Genomic DNA, 10164 nt, shown 5'->3' on the forward strand with positions numbered 1-10164 from the left:
ATCAAGTCCCACATCAGGTTCCCTGCATGGAGCCTTCTTCTCCCTCTGCCTTGTGTCTCTGCCTCTCTCTCTCTCTCTCTCTCTCTTTCTCTGTGTGCCTCATGAATGAATAAATAAATAAAATCTTAAAAAAAATAATAGGTGATGGGTAGGTAGATATTTTAGAATGTATCCAATAATTGTTCACAGTACATTTTACAAAAAAAAAAAAAAAAACACATTAGGTGTTTAATAACTGCTCTCCAGCTATCCTGATGTAAACTTCAGTGGTCTTTGCAAAGGCCATGTACCTGAAAGTAAAGATGATCAAAGCTTATTGGTTCCTAATCCAATAAAGCTCATGGATTTTGCTAAAGATGCAGTGAAAGCCTAGTTGGTTTTAGACAAAGATTCTCTAACTTACTTATACTTTGTCCCAAAATATTTTCTCTCCATTTTTGCCTTTCTAATATGACAGGGACAAAAGTAATTAATGATGAGTATACATAACTATTTTTCTTTGCTCAACCCAGACCTCATCTACCCACTAAGGAAACATTTTCTAGAGTAGTCAGAAAAAGGGAACTGGGGCAGAAAAATGAAGTCCACAGAAATGGATATGGAGAAGCATTCACAGAAAACAGAGACAATAAGGAAAACAAAGTTGGTCATGGTTAGATACTGTGGCAAGCAAGTAGAAGAGGAATGTAGGGAAAGAATTTAAGAAATACTGTCATGGATGATGAAGGGGAGACTTTTGACACCGCTCAGCAAAAAAATCAAATAAAGTTATAATTTTTATTTCCTTTAGAATGCTGAGCTATAGTAATTTAACTATGACCCTGCAGTTAGACTAGCCTTCATGGAACCCCAGGCTTTATTCAGATTATGACAACATGGTGTACAAAGGAAGATTAGTAATATAAATTGTTTGTATGTAATTGGTCCACCCTACCTCCTGTGGAGAGCTAGGGTAATTGCATAATTTGATCTCTGATTTTAATTACTAGCTCTATCTACATAGCATCCTGACAGTCCATGTCTCCACTGTCCTCATTTTCTCCTCATCTCAAAAATCTCCTAATGGCATCAATTCTGAATTCCTCCAAACAAGAGGAGGAACAAATGCACAAAGAGCCAAATAATTGGGATTAGATTTTTAGTAGGATTCTATCCAACAGAAGGTGCCCGTCACTTAATTAATAGTACTGCAATATGACTACAAATATCCAAGATGCTACCTAAATCCAAATTCCCAAACTTCTCTTCGGTATGGTGAAATCCACACAACCAGCAGTTGAAGGCTGAGTGATTTTCTTAATAGCCTTATTTATTCCTACCCTAAGGAAGTTTTTTGTTGTTGCTGGTTTCTTTTTTGAAGTATTTATTTGTTTTCTGTTGACACAGCCTGAAAGAGAGACATTGAAGAAAATTTGAAGACCTATTTTAATTATTTACAACACTTTATATTACTTTACTATCACAGTTTTCATATAACTATTTTTGGAAGTCAACTGACCACCACGTCTCAATTTTATAAGCCTTACAAAACAAGGATGTTCCAATATTCCTTCTTCCAGTTTGGCTTTTTATATCCTATCAGATACTTTGAGAGACATATTAACCATTTTTGATCATGAGAAAAATATGACACCTCAGGCATTTAGGTATTCAATTTTATAGTATTATGTTATATGGGATTTTTTTAAAGATTTTTTTTATTTATTTACAAGAAAGAGAGGGAGAGAGAGTTGAAGGGGAAGAATAGAGGAAGAGGGACAAGCACATCCCCTGCTGAGTGCAGAGCATGAATTGGGGTTCGATCCCACAGCCTGGAGATCATGACCTGAACCAAAACCAAGAGTAAGATGCTTAACCAACTGAGCCACCCTGGTTCCCCATGTTACATGTTTTTATTCACTAGTGACATTTGAAATGTCAAAAGTACATGACATTGGAATCAAAAGACCTAGGTTAGTTCAAATTCTAAATTATTTGTCTATAGCTACTAATATCTGACTCTGTGAGCTTAAATAAGTAACTTACCTTCTTTAAGCCTCATTACTTTATCAATAAATGAATATGACAATTATTTTGATAAACATAAGATAGTGACTGAGACAAACACCTTAAAACCTCAGTGGCTTAACACAACGCAAGGTTATTTCCTGTTCATGTTACTGTTCAGTATAGGTATTTAGCCTGTAAAGTCTCACACAGTAATTCAAGGACCCAAGCTCCTTCTATCTCATGGATCTGTCTTCTCCTTCACTGTCTGTAAAAGGCCTGACAGCAAATAGTTTAGGCTTTACAGGCCATATGTTACAACAACTTAACTCTGCCATTATAGTACAAAAGCAGTCACTGACAAAGTGTAAATGAAGCAACATGGCTGAGTTTCAATAAAACTTTATATATAAAAACAGGTGGCCGGCCAAATTTGACCCACTAGCTGTAGGTCTCTCAGACCCCTGTCCTATGTTTTGAGGTCCTTTTCTAGATACTTGCAACCAACTGGTTAATGGGGAGAAATCAAAGTATGAGTGAGGAATGGTCGGGAGTTTTTAATTGATCGGGCTTAAAAATTACATATATAACTTTTTCCCATTCCATTGGCCAAAACATGGACATATCTAATTCCAAAGGAACCTGGAAAATATCTTGCATTTGTCCAGGAGGAAAAGAATATAGGGTATTATGAACTCATAGCATTCTCTGCCAAAAACACTTTTTTTCAATGGTTGTAGAGAGAGTCATATGAGATAATGAGTATGCAAAACTACTTTGTAAATTATAATCTGCTATGCAAATTTAGAGTGCTATTTTTATTATAATTACTATCTGTAACGTCTCTATGAATACCTTACCACCAGGGAGTGGTAGCCCCTCAGAAAGAAGAGAGTTTATGGATATAAAAGGCGCTTACAATTTTTGGATCAAGCAGATTCTGCAAATTACATTTTATGAGCCAGGGCAATCAGGACTCTTTCCTTCAACTTGGGTGCCTTGAAATGCCCTGAAATTTCTTCTTCCTCCATGGTAGTGACAAGCCTTGTATGCAAAGAGGCAATTACTGAAGCATTTTTCAGGTTATCTCAATAGTCTGATTATTTGCTGTAAAATTGAAATTTATTTGTGATACTGTTCAATGCCAGAAACAATGAGTTGGAAATATAAAAATGAAGCTATCCATAGTATTAACTAATTAACTAGAAACCCATGCTTAATATTCTCCAAGAGTAAAAAGCTGTACTAGAGAGATAGGACATATCAGAAAGTATATAAGCCAAGATAAAAACAATTCTCAATGTGATCCCTTCAATCTGATTTTGAAGGTCTCACTTCTAAACCATTTACTGTTTGAGATCGGGTCATGGTATTTTTTAAAACAGCCTTTTCACAGAGTAGCATGAGCAGCACAATTATTCTACTAATTTTAAAAGAGTTCTCTTCTGCTTGTGTCTTTTAAATGATGGAATTAAACACGGAGAAAATGAAAATGCAAAAGATTAGAATTAATTATATCAAATAGAGGATAAAGCTGGGATGACTCATTTATTTATTTAATTTTTAGCAAAGTGACAAATTGAAGGGACTTCCTATGAGCAATTAGCCATCCAACACTTGTTATTTCAAACAAAGTAAATACATCAAACATTTAAAGGGGTTCATAAAGACCTCACCATGTGTGGGTGGTGTAGTACAGAGGCATTTGTAGACTGTTGTGTTGGCTAGTGGGATGATAGCACCTTGCTGGGAGTGGTGATGTGGGTAGCTATCTCTATCTTCATATTACATATAATCTCCTCACTTCTGAATAACTGGTATCCGATGGAAAGGGTACACATAAGGCCCATTATGTTCAAGCCAATCCCATTTTATACTTATTCCCCAGCAAAATTATTAATAGTGTCCTCATTCACTCATCACTGTGTTCCCAGTTTAGGCAATATATAATATGGACTCACTGTTAATGGATATGGGTTCACGGCTTGATGAGCAGAACTTGGGAAGATGGCACTCATCCTTACCTCTGAACAGCCATACTCAAGAGACTCAAAATAGTAAAATATACCAAGTTCTGAGCACAAAGAAAGTAATAGGATTTATGAACCCATAACTGAAGTGCTAATTGGTTACAGCTATTTCTCTTCCTGATATATGGAAGGAAAACTCCTCAACAACAGGAAAAGGGCCAGTCGGTGCTGATTTGCAAGCTGTTGTTGCCTGATAGAGGAGGTGAACAATTATTTGAGGATCTGTATGAGCTTTGGTGATCATTGCTAAAAACCTAAACTTTGACACCTTAAACATGTTGCCCAAATTTATCTTCATCTTTTTAAGTAAAAATAATATCTCTATTTATCAATTAAATCCCTTCCTTAATCTTTTTAAATCCTTTCCTTATTTTGCCTAGGGTAAATTTTGAGGGTACTTGTTGTCTCATGGTTAGTTCTAAACTTTATTATTTACAATGATAAAATTTCATATGGCAAGAAGTCAGAGGGAGCTTAGGCAACATCGAGTCCTACGCTCTTCGAGATGTAATACCCAGAATCAAAGACTTACCTCAAAGCATTGGCTGGTTGGAAAACTGTGAGACCTCTGTCCCAGTTCTTAACCCCTCATCTTGTGTTCCTACTTCTTCTCTCTGAGCCATTAAACACACTAACAATACTTATCACCCATTGGCTTCCAGTTCCTGTATTTGTTTAGTAGCATTAATACTAGAGGTGTGTTCTCTCCAGAAGACTTAGAAAAAAGGAAATGAGTTTAGCTTTCAGCTAGAGAAATATGACTTCTCACTTAAGCCATTCTTCCTAATTTTAGCCATAATTAGAAAACTCTTGGTTCCTTCTGAGGTGGCATCAGTCAAGAGCAAGTGATATTCCTCCCTTTATCCTAAACTTTCTCAGACATCATCTCTTTCATCATCAGCCAAAACAATTCTCTCTAACCTCTAAGTGACAATCTTTCTTTCCATCTCTTGGCTGTTAGATCCCCAGAGCCTGACTTAGTGTCTACCCCTGTAGGTGTTCTACATGTATTTGTAAATAAATAAGTTAACAAAGGAATGAAGAAGTTCACCAAGGTAACATGCAGCCCAAATTTAAGGGTCTGTTGGGTGATGGACAGCAATGTGTCTTACCATGGATCGATGCCTTTTCACTACTGAGACTCCTACTGAGTTGAGGAATCACTGGAGTATAACTGCCTGGAAAGATCAAGAACTGCCTTAGAGAGGGAGCCAAGCTAAGCCAAGCAAGAAAGAGGTTTGCATAGAAGTAATTGACACCACAAAAAATAGTGAAAATATTAGTATTGCAGAGCAGCAAAAAAGATGTAAGAAGTAAATTGCTTCTTGGGGAAAACAATAGTAATTGGGGTCTGCAAGAGTAAAGACAGATGCTGATGGTTGCAAACAACAGAAATATGAACTCTAGCTGACTGAAATAATCTGATAATATATTTTCTCTCATAACTGGTAGTCCAGGGTAGATAGACTTCTGCGTTGATGATTCAGAGACTCAAAATATCATATGGGTTCTTATTCCCTCCCATCCATGGCTCTGCAGAATCTTTATTGTCAACCTGACCTCTGAATGGTAGCACAATGACTGAAGTCAGTGTCCCATCCAGATAATAATGTCCACGGGAAGAAAAAAGACAATTACTCCCTATGGTTCTCTCTTGACTTTATTTATGTATGTGTTGTCCATTTATTCTTGAGGAAAGCATGCTCTTTATTACTATTAATGAGGCTTATAATCCCCTGACTGCAGTTTTCTCCCTGAACCTGAGCAAACATAATTCTTAGAGTCAGAGCCTGCAGATCTACTTTACCAACAATGAAACTTTTTCCAAGAAACTCTCAGAATCTTTTCCCTTCACATCTCATTGATTGGATTCCACATCTTTTCCTAGTACATTACTCACATGGCAAATAGAAATCCCCTTGCTACCCTAATAGGAATTGTGACCAGCTCATGCTAAAGCAAGTGGCTAAGAAGGAGCGAATACCTTAAAAAAACAAAAAAAAAAAGTTATGCTGGGAGAAGGAAGAAAGGGTAACTGCTATGTGGGCAGTCTAGAATGGCTCCAAGACACATGAAGATTCCAGTAATCCTAAAAGAAATATCTTACATGGGCATAGTACTTAACAGTATACAAACCTTTCCGAATCTCTGAGGTAGCTAAATACTATTATCTCATCTTTCCAGATAAGGAAACTGAGGTTCAATTGACTGAGATAGAGAGTTATATAATCAGGAAGTAGCAGTCATATGTGGGAAGTCAAACCATCGTTGAAAATTTGTCTGGTTCCCTGAATAGAAATTTCAAGTTACAGAATTTTGAAAGAAAATTTCCAAGTGAACACTTGATACACAGTGAAGCCATAAGTTAAATAAATTTTATTATTATCACATTCTTTTTGCTACCCCATTTACTCACTTGTTTACTCATTCATTTATTCAATAGCTTATTATGTACAAGACAAATTGTCAAGTACTCAGAACTAAAAAAAATGAAAAATCATTTTACCTATGCCTGCACTCCTGAGTTCACAACACAGCAGGCAGGATTAAAAGGTGAGCACGGCCCTTTTTCCTAATTCTAAAACGTCATTATGGGAAAACATCTCACTGACACTCAGAGAGGGGAGGGGAGAAAAAAGAAATGCAAAATTAAATGCACATATTGATTGTAAGTACATAGAAATTTCCGAAGTGTCCTAACCTGGAGGAAAAGACTGTCAGAAGACAAGAGATTTGCCGAACACAGCACAAGGGTTACAATAAGGTGTATAATCCACACAATGCCTTATGTTCCCACAAAATGAGTTTATGATTCATTTCCCAAGGAGGTGTGGGGGGAAGATGTGATAGAGGAAGTAACATTTTACAAGTGAGCACTGAACAATGAGTTGGAGCTTTCCAGATAAAGAGAATAAGACCCAAGAAAGAACAATGCAATAAGACATGGGAGCAGGAAGCAACAGTGGATAATTAATTCATTGTGGCTTGAGGATGGAATCTTCTTCATGTCAGGCAGAAAGAAAACAGAATGAGAGAGAGAGAAAGAGAGAGATCTGGGTAAATATACAATCCAGTGTTGTCCCATATGAAATATTCAGCTTCTCAATTATTCATTGAGCTACTTTCAGGATGAAAGTCCCCATCCCACCACCAATTAGCTGACCATGTCACTTCAATTTACCAAGCCTCATCCCCATCCTCTGTAAAAGCAGTAGAGTTCCCATGCCTACTTCTCAGGAGAAGTTGTCAGGATTTGACGTCCATGAGGCACAGAGCCCAATGCTTGGTGTGTGGCAATATCCAATAAATGGTAACGGGCTAAAAAAATGAGAAAATAACCCCACTTTTCAGTCTTGACATTTAAAGGGGCACCTTTCTTAGAGCTAGATAAACCCTTCAGGCAGTAGAGACAGAGTGATAGAGACAGAGAGGCTGTGACCCCAAATGTAGAAACAGTTCAGTGTACCTCATATCTGCAACCACTTCAGGAGAAAAGGCAAGGCAGAGGGGAGTCTGAGGAAGAGCAGAGTGCAAATGTCAGAGGAGTAGAGGCTTCTCTACCAAGTGTTCCCTGAGGATGTGGAAGCAGCAAGAGAATCTCCTTGAGGTGTGGGGTGATTTCAAAATAAGGAGACTGACATTCACCTTTCATTTGAAGATGACTGAAAATGGGAGGCTTAGAGATTAGTCCCCCTCAACGGGGTGCAAGGGAACCAGATGGAAATGTGCCTCATCAAAAGAAGGGACCCCATCCTTATGTTCTGAAGGAGCGTTGAAGGGCTTTCTGTGTTTCTGGGCCCCCCCAAGCGGAGAAGCAGAGAGGTGAGCGGAGGTGTCATGCTGACACACTGCTTTGGACAGCAGTCCGGATGAGGGGCACTTAGGGCTAGCAGAATCTAAGGGGGGAGGGGTCATGACAGCCCCTCCTCACCATGAAGCGAAGTAAAACTGAATGCTAGTGGAGCATGGGTGGGGTGTGTGTGTGCAACACATAACCGAAGACCACCATCCCAACTGTAAGCCCAGACCTAAACCAGCCCACATGGAGAGAGGGGATGCCTCCCTGACACCTGCCAATCCCCTCTTGTTGCACCCAGCTTTGAACCACTCCCACTATGGGGACCAACCCAATGATGTGGAAAACCCTGTAGAAACCCAGGAAAGAAGCCAAACATGCAAACCTCCTTCCCACTAACTCAGATGCCATCTTGGGGAGGCAGAGAGGAAGGGGTAGAGTCTTGAATCTCACTGAATATCAATTCTAAAGACACGAAGCTTTAAAGCAATAGAGCTTTGTGGCCCAGGATTACATTTTCCACCATGTCTTAGTCTGTTTGGTTGTTATAATATAATATCACTGGTTGAGTGGCTTATGAACAACAGAAATTTATTTCCTACAGTTCTGGAGGCTGGCAAGTCCAAGCGCAAGGTGCCAACAGATCGGGTGTCTAGCAAAGGCCCACTCCTTGACTTGTAGAAAACTATCTTCTATTATATCCTCACGTGGCAAAGAACAGAGAGTAGGCAAGCAAGCTCTCAGCTCTCCTTAGAAAGGCGTTAATCCCATTCATGAAGGCTCCACCTTCATGGCCACAAAGACCCCAGTTCCTAATACCATCGTAATCGGGGTTAGGATTTCAACGTAGGGATTTGGGGGTGGAGGCACAAAAACAGTACATAATAGGCACTAATATGAAACATTTCGTGAAATATGGTGAGTTTGATCATAAAAACCCCAAGTTGTGGGCATCTAGTTGTTCCCAGTAGCTGAGAGGATTAGTCAGTAATAGCCAACATTTATGGAATGCATGATTTTGCCAGATGCTAGGCTAAGCATTTACGTGGTTTGCCAAATTTGACTCCCCAAGTATGTAGGTGATACTGTTATTTCTACTTCACAGAGGAGACAACTGAAGTAAAAATGCTGTGCTCTTACTGTATGCGTTAAAACTAGAGGTAATGGTTAAAAAAATAAGGAGTAACAAACTATTTTATCCTGCTTCTTGGATGAAGCAGCAAATGGCACCATGATAAGAGATGAGTACAAATATCACATAATATACGTCATGAGACACAACCCAATAAAAACATGTATTTCCCCAAGTCTGCGAGCCCAGTGCATCTGGATCAGACCATAGTAGTGCTCCGAGGCAAGCTTGGGGTAGAGATTTGGCCACTGCCTGTCTTTGTCCTCTCCCTAAGATTCCACTCTGGATCCCAGCTTCCAGGCTCACGTGCTGTGTGATCTTACAACCATGTAAACCGAGTAACTTAACTTCTCTGTGCCTCTACTTGCCCATGTGTCCAAGAGGACGAACAATGCCCATGTTCTGGGATTGTGGTGATGGCCATGGACAGGTCATGCAGAGCACCTCACACAACATCTGGCATAGTGGTTATTATTTTGACCACTATCAAAGCCTCACTCTCTCAGCCACCAGACTAGTTAGAAAGTAAAACTCCCAAAAAAAAAAAAAAAAAAGAAAGAAAAAAAGAAAGTAAAACTCCCTTCTCTGGTGCACAAAAGGTACAGGCAAGAATTTACATGTTTTTCCCTCCCGGGGCATTTTACCAGTAGCATCTTGGAAATCAATGCACCTTGAAAGACACAAAGGAATCCATTCCTAAGAGAAAGATATAAATTCCCTACACAATGGGTTATTATCCTGATTAAGATATTTCATGGGTCAAAGGCTTTCCCTAAACCCGTGAAAATAATACTTAAAGTCTTTATTTGCATCCTGTCTCTTTTCAGAAAGGGTGTGGGGTTGCCAAGAAACAAAGGCAACATACCATGTGAGATCAATTAAAGAAAAGAAACAGAAGATTACAAATCATGAAGAAAAGGGAATCAACACACTCTTCCAAAAGATCATCCAGAGTTATGGGGCCCAAACATCAGACCTGGAACGGAGTATTGTATTAACTATGGCAGAAGTATTGATAGTGTTTCTGGGAATTTATACTTTTTATACTTCACATACCTTTTTTATGTGTTTCTCCCAGCACCAGCAATCCAGTGAGAAGGAGGTTACCCTCCCTGTTTTACAGATAAGAAAACTGAGGCCTTGAAATAGGAAACCATCAGACCCAGCCAGGTATCTTTGTTTTTGTTTTTTTGTTTTGTTTTGTTTTGTTTTGGTATCTT

Source organism: Canis lupus, chromosome 2 (assembly GCF_048164855.1).
Source record: "Canis lupus baileyi chromosome 2, mCanLup2.hap1, whole genome shotgun sequence".
In the NCBI taxonomy this organism is placed as follows: Eukaryota; Metazoa; Chordata; class Mammalia; order Carnivora; family Canidae; genus Canis; species Canis lupus.